The following is a 12855-nucleotide window of genomic DNA, read 5'->3' on the forward strand; positions in this document are numbered from 1 at the left end:
GTAGAATTCCGTTTTAACATACATATAAAAACTCAGTTTTATAGGAAGCCATTCCCACATCCTGGCTGGGTTCCCAGTGTGCCTACTTCGCTGATGGGGATACAAGGCATTCTTTGAAATGGGAAATTCTTCATACCACATCTTTATGTTGCAGCAACGGATGGGATGATAACATTGAAAGAAAAAGGCCTTATTAAAGTACTGAACTTCTTTTTTTCTTTCTTTCAAAAACACGTTGAAAGAATGAGTATTACCACAACGGGATATATATAATTAAACTTCTTTTTCCAGTGTTACTGAAAGATTCTGTATGGAGTAGTTGCATTGACATATCAAATGAATAAGCATGCTTGCTTCCTCAAATTCTTCAACTGAAGAAATCACTGCTGGAAGTTTGTCTTAGCCTAATTGTCATGGTTTTGAAGTTGTGGACCTTGTTCTGCTAAAGAGAAAGTTAACAGGTTATGAAATAAAGACAATTTCTTGGAAAGATACAGGTTAACAAATTTTCAGGCAATGAAATCTGCAAAATTCTAGTTTCTGTCTGGAATACTCATGTTTTGCAAACATTGTTGGTTCTGAATAGCTAGAAAAAAATAAGTTTCTTCCATAAGTATGTACAGTTAGTGGTTCACAAGTCATGAAATGAGCAGTCTTAACCTGGACTGTTGAGCCTCCCAGTAGAATTGTTTCCAGAGTTGGTAGAAATGACATTAAATCCTTTTCCTGAGCCTTTGTATGTTTGGCCAGTCTTGAACATGCTGCTGAAAAGGAAATATGTCACAGCAGATATTTTTTCTTCCGACTTGTAACTGCTTATAGTTGTTCCCCCTCACCCATGGGGATATGTTCTAAGACCCCCCAGTGGATGTTTGAAGCCGCAAATGGTACCAAACCCTATATATATTATGTTTTTTCCTGTATATATCTATGATAAATTTATAAATTAGGCACAGTAAGAGGTTAACAACTATGACTAATAATAAAATAGAACCATTATAATAATATACTGTAATAAAAGTTATGGAAATGTGGTCTTTTTTTCTCAAAATATCTTATTGTCCTATACTAACCCTTCTTGGGATGATGAGATGAACTGAGGTGAATGACTAGGTATTGTGGCATAATTGGCCTTCTGATATATCAGAAGGAGGATCATCTACTTCTGGACGATGGATTACTGAAACTATAGAAAGTGAAATCTGGGGCTACCATATTTCTACAGTTAAACACTGAAAACCTTCTTGTTTGTTTTGTGGGCACATTTAGGTAGTCTATTCTTCCATCTTTGCATTGCCTTAAACACTCTATGGTGCTGGGGTAAGTGATGGGAGGAAGGAAAATGAAGAAAAGATAAATTTTTAAGCTTTTAGGCATCAATTTCTATGCTTGTATAGTGTCTATATGACAACTATATAGCCAACTAGTCAGTGTGGCTGCTCACAAAGAGAATTCATCTGTATCTGATAAAGAAGCATGATTCTTGAGGTGCCTGGGTGGCTCAGTCGGTTAAGCATCTGACCTCAGGTTAGGATCTCACGGTTTGTGGGTTCATAGCCCCCTGCTTCTGATGCTGTGTCTCCCGCTCTCACTTTTCCCCTCCCCTGCTCACATTCTGTCTCTCTCTGTCTCTCAAAAATGAATAAATGTTAAAAAAAAAAAAAAGTATGATTCTTACTTACCTCCATACCACTTGTCATCCATACTGCCCCAAACACCACCTCCTGTTCCACCTCCACCCCACCCCATGTCCAGACACACACAGTTATCTTCCATTGCCAGGCCCTGGTGGTTTGTTAAGGGAAGACATTCCATCCCCTATGGTAAAAACTATAAATTATGATTGTTCCATATTCCATTCCATCTTGTAAGTGTGTCTTATACTTCTCTTGAATTCAATACATATGTGTTTAACAGGATCTAAAAAAAAATATGTTATCAGAAATTCTTCAGTGATTGGGGCACCTGTATAGTTCAGTCAGTTAAGCTTCTGACTCTTGATTTTGGCTCAGGTCATGGTCTCACAGTCCTGAGATCAAGCCCTGCATTGGGCTCTGAGCTGAGCGTGGAGCCTGCTTGGGATTTTCTCTCTCTGCTTCTGCCCCTCCCCTGCTTGCACAGTCTCTGTTTCTCAAAATAAATAAATAAACATTTTTTAAAAACCAAAAAAATACTTCAGTGATTAAAGTGCATTTGCACAAATAAAGAGTTCTTTGGACAAAACCATTTCCACATTATGAAACTAAAAAAGTTTTTAGTAAAAAAAATGTAAAGAGTTGGTAGTGGTTCTGACATTTGAGTGAAAAATTTTGCTGAAAGAGCATTACTTTATTACTTTCAGAAAGATTTTTTACTTTAAAATGCCTCAGTGATTCAAAACAAAAGAATTCATAATATATTTAAAATGTTCTTAGAGGAGAGAAAGAATAGCATTATGGCTTATGACCTACAAGATTTAAGATACAATATAATGCTATCCTCCAGATTTGCTATTACTGCCTCAGAACAATTCTATACTTAACGAATTTTCCACTCTATGTGGTGGTGGCCCTACTATTAACTGAGTCATGTGTAATATTCATATAACCAGAAATATAATTAAAACTATCCTTATTTTACAATAAGAAATTTAAAGCTTTGGACGTGTACTATAAATTAAGTAGATTTTTGAATGCGTGAGAGTTGAGTATTTTCTCATTTCAATGAGACTTGAATATTTTAAAAAAACAAGTTTCTTCAAGGTAAGCTAATAGGAATGTGTTTCATAGCTGGTAATTTCAAGAGCTTGCTCTTTTTCAAAAACTAAGCATATTTTTGCACATTGCATTTTATTATAAAACACTAAACAGATCTTAAGATGTAAAGGATTATAAAGTTCACCAACCTAATTCAACCTCTTGTGTATATTCAAAGTATGTTCAAATACCTTGCAGAAACTCAACATACAATTAGTTTAGTTCAAATAGCTCATTTATAAGTTGGTTATTTTGAACTTGTATTGCCATTCCTATTGGGGAAGAAAAAAAAATGAGACTGATTCCCAGCATGGGAATCTACAAATGGTTATAAAGTGCAAGTTAAAATACAGAATTACAGACTTTGGGGGGACAAGGTGGGCTCTTAGAGGTCATCTAACACAATTGACTTCTACAGTTAAAGACATTTACACTATACATTGCTAATATGAAGAGCAGAAAAATACTAATATAATATTAAATAGTAAATACAACCATTTAATTGAATGAAGAGTAATTTTGGTTTTGTTTTTTATTTTTTTTTAATGTTTATTTATTTTTGAGAGAGACAGTGCATGCAAGCAGAGGCAGAGCAGAGAGGAAGGAAGGCACAGAATCTGAAGCAGGCTCCAGGCTCTGAGCTGTCAGCACAGAGCCCAACGTGGGGCTCGAACCCACAAACCTCGAGATCATGACCTGAGCCAAAGTCAGACACTCAATCTAGTGAGCTACCCAGGCGCCCCAATTTTGGTTTTATTTTTAAAAAATTGTGTTTAAGGTAGAAGGGAATGTAAATGTAAAGTTTTGAGAAGACTTTCCAAAGAGAATTTCTGGACACTTTTTAAGGAATTGGGACTGGTTTTTCTTCCTTCTTTATCTTCTCTGGCAGTAGTGATTACAACTCAGCTACTCTTTCTCTTCCTATCCTTTTCCTTCTCTGACATCGTCCATGCAGGATTTGTACAGTTAACTGTTTCATAATGCTGTTTTCAGGTCTCAACACTGACTACTGTCCACCTATCCCTGGCTGTGATGAACTGAGTGTTTGTGTCCTCCCAAATGTCATTTGTTGCAATGCTAATCCCAACTATTAGGAAGTGGGCCTTTGGGAGATGAGTAGGTCATGATGGTAAAGCTCTCAACAATGTGAGTGCCCTTGTTAAAGAGACACCACAGAGTTCTCTTGCCCCTTCTAACATGCGAGGACATAGCAAGAAGATAGCCACCTATGAACCAGGAATGGCTCCTTTTAAGACACCAAATCATCTGTCAGTATCTTGATCTTGGACTTCCAGATTGTGAAGAAATTAATGTTTGTTGTTTAAGCCACTCAGTCTATGGTATTTTTGTTATGGCAGCCTTAATGGACTAAGACACTGGTCACTAATAATTCTCAGCTAACTACACAAGGCAGAGGGTGGAGAATGGGTGAAATACTCTGCTCATAGTCTCTGGAATTTATCCAAATTGTCTTCCATATGCACACCTCATTCTGGGCTTTCTCATTCCTCACAATCCCATGTTTGGCTTCTGCTCTCCACCCAATTGACTGAGACTGACAGAATTCTATGCTCAGTCACCCACCTTTCTCTGAGCTGCTCTCTTACTTCAGGTCTGCACTTTGCAGGAAGGAGACCCTCTTTTTTTTAAATTTATTTATTCATTCAGAGAGAGAGAGAGAGAGAAAGCATGCACACAATTGGGGGAGGGGCAGAGAGAGAGGGAGAGAGAGAATCTTAAACTGGCTCCACACTGTCAGCTCAGAGCCCAATTCAGGGCTCAAACCCACGAAATGTGAGATCATGATGTGAGCCAAAATCAAGAGTCAACTGCTCAGTGCACTGAGCCACCCAGGGCACCCCCAGCTAGTGTACCTCTTTTAAGCATTACATATGAGGGTGGATGAAAGATTTTGGTATTTTCCTTGCCAAAAGTGTGTTGACTTGTCAGCCAAGATACGGGGCTTTTTCGAGTTCATGAAAGGAGGAAGGGAATAGGAATAGCATGTAAGGGAAGAGAGCTGTTCTTAAGGTAAATGGGCAAGAGTTGGAAGAAAGTGGAGGGAGAAAAAGAGACAAAGAAAATAACCATGCACCTGTGAGAAGCTGACTCAAGTGGACATAACTATTCTGAAAGAAGTAGAAAGAAAGAAAGTACTGAAGTGCATGACTCTGCTGAAGAAGAAAAAGAAGAGACAGAGAAGAGATCATCCCGACATAAATTCCACAAAAGAGTGCTCTTGACCTAGGACAAATGGCAATGATGGAAGGGAGCATTAGGGATTGATCCTCAGGAAGTAGGGACAGAGGAAAAGTGGTTTTCCTGTCCCCTTCACTTAAAGAGAGCCTGTACGTTATCTTTGAGTTGGATTGGGAGTGGTGGTGTATATTTTGGGTATATGTATATATCAGAAAAAGAAAAGAAGAACAGAATAGTTTCAAAGAATACCCACCACACCAAGTGCTTTCACCCTGCGATTATTCAAATATAAGGAAATTGAGTGTGTTAATGAGTTGAGCTACTTGTCACAACAAATTTCTCAACACTGACTGCCTTCAAGGAGCAGACACTTTGAAAGGGCAATGCATGTACTGAAAAATAAGAGATTTAAAATTATTGAAATAAAAGTAAATCAAACACGGTTCTGTCCACATGTAATTTCCAAGTTACATCTTTATAGTTTTATAGAATTATATTGTTGTGCACACCCAGACTTATACTTTGTGACCATCAGCTTGCCCGGGATTGGCAATAATTTATGGTAGTCAAAAAATATAAAGACTTTGATTTCCTCATTTTTTGTCAGTATATTTTTTCATTTCCTACTGAAACAACAATCTGTAATAGTGACAGAGTGAGAATTTTTTCCAGCCATACAATATATTCCTTAAATAAAATTCTCCAAATCATCCTGCTCTTGGTAAGGTTAGAGGCTCCTATGCACATGTCTGATAAAAAGGAAAACAACATTTTAGCAGGGCGATTTGGCAAATCGAACCAGTAGTTTCAAAGTGTTCATTCTATTTGACCCAATAGATTCACTTCTAGTATATTATCCTAAGTTTATAAACATTTAAGAAGAGGATATTTATCACAGCATTATTTATAAATTTGAAAGACAAAACACCCCAAATAGTGAATTCGTTGAGTTATATCACATCAATGTGATAGAACATATTCAATTTAATTTAATTCAATTAATATTTAATTTCATTTTAATTTAATTCAATTTAATAATACTGGGAAATGCTCATGATATAATGTTACTATGCAAAATAGAACAGAGCAGAATAATCCACAATCTCTCTACCTCAATACATATGGGAAAAAGTTTACGAAATGTTAGCATAGTTATCTCTGGGTGATGGTATTACAGATAATTTTTATTTTTATGCTTTCTTAATTTGCAAAAATTTCAGCAACAAACGTATTACTTTGAAAATCGGGGGGGAATTTAAGTGTTTAACAAATATTCTGGTTCAAAAGCAGTTTACAATGAAATAAAAATTAAAACAGAATTGTACTATATTTTTCTACTTCTTTGAGGAGGGCAACAAAAATCAGGAACTTATTCAGCAAATATGTATTGAGCCCTTTGTACGTAATCCATCGTGTATAATTATGTCTTGAAAGTCTACCATGTGTCAGATAGATCTAGAGATATAGGCTTAGCTTGATTGCACTTCTTTAATCGGATATTACAAACACAGTCATATCTCTTTGTTTTTGTCTGATTAATCATTCAAGTATGTGTCTGCTTGTGTCTTTTTCTCGTGGCTTCCCCCTACTCCAGAGACTTCTGCAGCCCCAGGCTTTTGTACAGTGATTCAAAGAGTGGTGTTCCTTTCTTTCATATTGGTTTCCACATCTCAAGAGTGACACACTTGGTGTCTGAGCCGCCTCTGTTGTCACTGTTTCTCACTGTCCCTGTTTTGCTGCAGAAAGCTGGCCAGAAAGGGGACCAGGTCCAGTGCTGGTCCCCTGCTGCTTGAGACCCTTCTGTAGGTCACTGTGGTTCTTTAGGGGAGGACGGAGGAGCCCACTCTCTCCAAGACTTCAGTTTGCAGGTCTCTGGTCTTACTTCCTTTCACAGATGCAGCTGTGTCCCAAGAATGCCAGTTCTGTGCTGGCCCTTGCTCACCTCCAAACTTAAAGCCACCCCTACCCCCCATCCCAGGGATCAAACCGTGGCAATGACTCTTTCTCAGACGACTTTTTGATAGATTTAAAATTTATTTTACTGTATCTTTTCTGGATTATATCAGTTTTGAGTCATTCTTCTCATTCCTGTTCTTCGGACCTCTCAGTGTCCCTAACAGTGGAGGTTCATTTGTGTAAGGACTATTTACATTGCTGCGAAGGTTCCTGTGGCAGGCTGCCCAGATGCTTAGGATCCAGATCCTCGGAGCACCAGGGCAGTTACACAAGGCCCTTCTGTGTGTCCCATTTTCGCCCTGCACTCCCACTCACACATACTATGGATGGGTAGGAGTATTGAAGAACTGAACGCTCTACCTTCATTGTATGCCAAGGTCAAGAAAAAGGCAGGTTACTTACGAGGTGGCACTTGGCAAGCAAGAACAGACACTCAGAAACAGGTAGATAGTCTGGGGACAATTAGAGGCAGGAAAAGGTATTGTAAAGAAGTCTGGGCAGTCTGGACTTCCCACACGGCACAAGGGCACAACGCTCTAACAACCAGAAGTCCTGCCTGAGAAAAAAGGGGGGACTCAGGCCAGGCGGGATCGCGCCCTGCCCCCACCCCAGCTGCCTGGAGTGGTGGGACTACTCCTCTCTCCCCAGGGCTCCACAGAGATCTAGGCAACGTCTGGCTCCCCACCTCTCCCTTTGCATTTCACCCTACTGCTTCCATTTGCTTTCCCCTGCCTCCCTGGCACCCAGTGCTCTCCTGACATCTGAGTTTGTTTCCTGACAAGGAAGGACATGATCTAATTCAGATATACCTGGAGGTGTTAGTGTGTAGAGGCACAGATGTTCATGCCTGGAGATTATTTGTTTGTTCAACAATTAAGCACCTACCGAAGCACACACATGAAGCCTACATGCTCAAGAGAATTAAAAAAGAAAATTCTCGGGGCGCCTGGGTGGCTCAGTCGGTTGAGCATCCGACTTCAGCTTAGGTCATGACCTCATGGCTTGTGAGTTCAAGCCCCTTGTTGGGCTCTGTGCTGACAGCTCAGAGCCTGGAGCCTGCTTCATACTCTGGGTCTCCCTCTCTCTCTCTGCCCCTCCCCCGCTCATGCTGTCTCTCTCTGTCTCTCAAAAATAAAAAAAACATTAAAAAATTTAAAAAAGAGGGTGTCTGGGTGGTTCAGTCGGTTAAGCCACCAACTTCAGCTCAGGTCATGATCTCACGGTCCATGAGTTCGAGCCCGCGTCAGGCTCTGTGCTGACAGCTCAGAGCCTGGAGCCTGCTTCGGATTCTGTGTCTCCCTCTCTCTCTGCCCCTCCCACATTCATGCTCTACCAAAAATGAATAAACATTAAAACATTTTTTTTCTAATTTTTTAAAAAGAAACAAAAAGAAAATTCTTGGGGCGCCTAGGTGGCTTAGTCAGTTGAGCATCTGACTTCCTCTTGGGTCATGATCCCGGGGTCTCTGGGTTTGAGCCCCGCATCAGGCTCTGCACTGACAGAACAGAGCCTGCTTGGGATTCTCTCTCTCCCTCTCTCTCTCTGCCCCTCCCCTGCTCTCTCTCTCTCTCTCTCCCTCTCTCTCTCAAAATAAATAAACATTTAAAAAAAATCCTCTGCCCTAATTCCTGGTCTAGGAAGGGGAACAGACATGCAAAAGAATAGTTAATCCACATATAAGATGTTCCTAGTCGCACAATGGAAAATATGATGGTTCTGCTCCAGATGGGGCAGAGGGACAAACATCAGGAGGCTTATAAGAAAGTGACAATTGGACAGGTCTTGAAGGATCGATTTAATAGTAGGACTTGGGAAATACAGGCACTCCCCAGCAAGTACAGAGGCAGTGAAACAGCATGAAGCAGAAGCAGTGAGTTAGGGCAGTAATTGTAAAATGAAACATAACTGGCTCGAAAGGACTTGAGAATGACTTGTGAAGAGGGCAGAGGCAGAAGCCACAGTTGCAAGACCAAACCAGTGTGGATTTTAGTTTGTCACTGTAGTTCTAGGCTTCAGAGAGTACCGGAGTCAAGTAGTGCTAGACATTAGGTGAGTAGTTGGAACTGGGAAGAGGGAGGTGATTGGAAGGGGAACAAGGGGGGGGGTGGGGGGATGGGGGGTGATTCTGAAGCGCTGGCAGGGCACTTCCATGGGTGTTTACTTTGTAATGATTTATTGGGGTGCCTGGGTGGCTCAGTTGTTTGAGCTTCTGACTTCAGCTCAGGTCATGATCTCAGTTTGTGGGTTCGGGCCCCGCGTTGGGCTCTGTGCTGACAACTTGGAGCCTGAAGCCTGCTTCGGATTCTGTGTCTCCCTCTCTCTCTGCCCTTCCCCTGCTCATGCTCTGTCACTCTCTCTCTCTCTCATAAATAAATAAACATTAAAAAATAAAAAAAAATAATTTGTTGAGTTGCATATTTCTGTTTTTGGTTCTTAATGTGTGTTCTATTTCTCAGTTGCAAAAAAGAAAAAAAAATGAAGCTGGGTAGTTTGTAGAAAATGAAATTCCAGGGCTCAGACATTCTGATTGAGTAGGCCTGGGCTGGGATTTAGGAATCTGCATTTTTAAAACAATTATGTTAGAGGATCTAAAGCCAAAAGGGACCCCTAAACCACATTTGAGAATGCTAGGGCTGTCAGGGAGTGATCCAAAAGTTTAGGCAAGAAATGAAGAACAAAGATTTGCCTGTCTGAATGTGCTAGATTAGGAAAAGAAAGATGCTGAGGATGACTTTCATCTTAGACCCAATAGAACTTATAAGTCCTATGTCTCATCCACCTGTGCTATTGAAAGATATGTGACAAATAAGGCATAGCGATTTCTAAGTACTGAATGTATTTTTTTGAGATGTCGTTTCTTTGCGAGGTTTCTTAAATATGAAATTTTTTGACCCCCAGTACATTAATTTATAATAGTCTAATTTAAGGCATGGAAGAAGCCCCTGCAATAGATATTGTGGGACAAGGAGCAGCTTTCAAGAATTTTTTGAATGAATGCATTCCCAGCCTGTGAGTAATAGTTGTTGAGTTACTGACCCATCATCATTGTGGCATGTGCTTAGGGATAGCCGATTTGCAGGGATACAGCTAAATTCTTTTTCTTGTGCTCTTTATAACCAGAGGGATATTTTTGTGACATAAAGCAACCAACATAGTATTCCTCCAAACCCTAATCCCTACAGACAAAAAAAAAAAAAAAAAATGGCAACTTTTGTTTGACAGCTGTTTTTTTCTTTGGTGTTCACAGAGTTGGAAAGAGGAAGGGGAAACTTTACTTGGGACAGTTCAAAAAGCTGAGACAAAATTTGCACATATTTTTTCCTCATAATTGAAGTACTGAGGAAATACCATAAAGGTTTCTAATTGCCACAGTTATTATTTCTTTGTAACCAAAGTGCACCCATTCATCAGATTAGCAAAAATGTCAAAGTCTGACAACACAAAATGTTGGCTAGGATTAAGAACATAGGGACTCATATATTTCTGGTAAGAGTATAAATTGAAACAATCACTTTACAGAGCCATTTGGCAATATTTAGTCTAGTTAAAGGTATGTATACTCTTTGACCCAGAAATTTGTACTCTTGGGTATATTCTGAGATCAACCTCAGGAGTTACGGGCCTAAGCAGATATGTACAAAAATATTCACAGCAGCCTTGGTCTCCATAGTAAAAAGTTGTAAACAACCTACATTAGATGAACAGAAGAATTCATGAACAGATCATGATGTATTTATATAGTGGATATAGTGTGAAAATAAATGAAATAGATCTACATATCTCTCTGGAAGATTCTCACAAATATGATATTGAGTAAAAAATCTAGTTGCAGATGAATATGTACAGTGTGATGCCATTTATATCCAGGTTTAAATTTGTAAATACAAATGTGTGGGAAATTACCTTTGCACTATGGAAGTCTTTAAGTACAGTAACAGGCAAGCTATCCAAGACATCGCCGAACAGAAAGGCTTCCAGACCAAAAGGAGATGATTAAATCTCATGGTTTATTAAATCAATTGAAAACATACAGCAAGATGCAAGGTGAAAGAGATAGGTTAGGTCAACACATTTAAAACATGATGTAGGCAGGGTGGAAAAATGACACTCCCCGGTCTTCAGTCCTTTCTGTCTTCCTTGCTAAGGGTATGCTTGCAAGGACCAGAACTGAGATTTGAACCAAGTAAACACTACACTCAGAAGGTGTTTGGAGTCAAAGCACACACTTCCTCTATAGGTTTGGAATCAAGTGCATCTGCTTGATGGCTGTAGCTCACATGTAAGCCTGATGAGCAGCTATGGATTTTATTTTGCATTACTTGTGCAGCGGATGTGAGGAGCCAGTGGTTGCCTGAATTAAGACCTTGTTAATAGCAAGTGCCTCATATTCCTCATGTTATCTTCAGTGTGTCATGAATATTTGATGATTCACGATCTCATATATGTTTACTGTGTCATGACTACTAGGAATCTCTTCCTCTTTCCATCCCTTTGTAATTATGTTCATTACACAAATGCTCTACTTACTTTACCTAACATATCTAATAGGTTACTAACTTACTTATTGAACATATATTAATATTTTGCTCGCCTCTTTAGCTATTTGCTTCAGTTTTTAGTTTCATTCTTCTTCCTATGTATTCGCTTCTCTTATTTTCTATATCAGAATACAATACTCTTTTTTTTTAATATTTATTTTTGACTGAGAGCACGAGCGGGAGAGGGGCAGAGAGAGAGGGGAACAGAGGATCCAAAGCAGGCTCTGTGCTGACAGCAGTGAGTCCAATGTGGGGCTCAAATTCACAAACCATGAGGTCATGACCTGAGCCGAAATAGTTCACTCAACCAACTGAGCCACCCAGGTGCCCCTATCAGAATCTAGTATTCTTAAATAATTCAGCAAACACAGATTATAAATACATGTGTAATATGGTTAAAACAAATGACTGGAAAGAATAACCCCCAGTGTTCTTTCTTAATATGGGTGGTGGGTATATGAGTATTATGTTATTCTTCATAATTTTTCACATCTATGCTTTTTCCAAGTAAATTTAAGAAAAGTTTGAAATAATAAATACCTGGTGTCTTACATGTAGTAGGCACTTGATACTTATCATTTTGATTTTAATAAAGTTAAAGAATTTGGGCTAACTAAATTGGTATGTCATCTTTCTATAGCTTGTGCATACATATATTTTCCAATAAATGTCAAGTACGCAGTATTTGCAAGGAAGACATTGCCACAATTGACATGGAGGATGAAAATTTGAGTAAAACAAAATTCTTACTTGAGAGCAAAAATAAGAATACAAGGGCATAAAATAAGTGCCTCCAGAGAGGTACAGATTGGGGGGTTAGAATATTCAGAGCCTCCACCAGAGGATGAGATCAGAGTGAAGTGACATTCAATCTGGGCCTTGAAAGAAGTATGTATCAATGGGGGAAACAGTAAGGAAAGCATTCCAGGAAAAGGAAATACAGTGGACAGAGAAAGTAGAGAGCATTCAAAGAGCCAGCAACCTGTCCAAATTGTGTCACGGATGGATATGGAAGAGCAGTACAATAGGGAGTTGGGAAGGTAAGTTAGGACAAGAGTCTTTTTACACAACAGTGGTTATCTATGGTTGGAATTACGGATAATTTGGATGTTTTTCGTTGTAATATTCTATATAGTCAACTTATTCTATGGTGGCCACCTATTGGCACACATTACAGTGACCTTAATAAAACTGATTTCTGATGAAATAGCAGGACAGTTTGAGTATGGAGCTTTGACCATCTGGGAAGGCAGGGACAAATACTTATTCCTGCTCTTTTTGAGATTTACCAAATCTGGTTAAAGCTCGTTATCATATAAGAATAATGAAGCCCTGAAATAAAATTATCTCTAGAAATGATCAGACCTAAGTTGGTGTTCTGGCTTAGACATAAGGGCCTATGCCTTACTGGAGGAAGCTTAGCACAC

Source organism: Neofelis nebulosa, chromosome 2, assembly GCF_028018385.1.
Source record: "Neofelis nebulosa isolate mNeoNeb1 chromosome 2, mNeoNeb1.pri, whole genome shotgun sequence".
NCBI classification, from domain to species: Eukaryota; Metazoa; Chordata; class Mammalia; order Carnivora; family Felidae; genus Neofelis; species Neofelis nebulosa.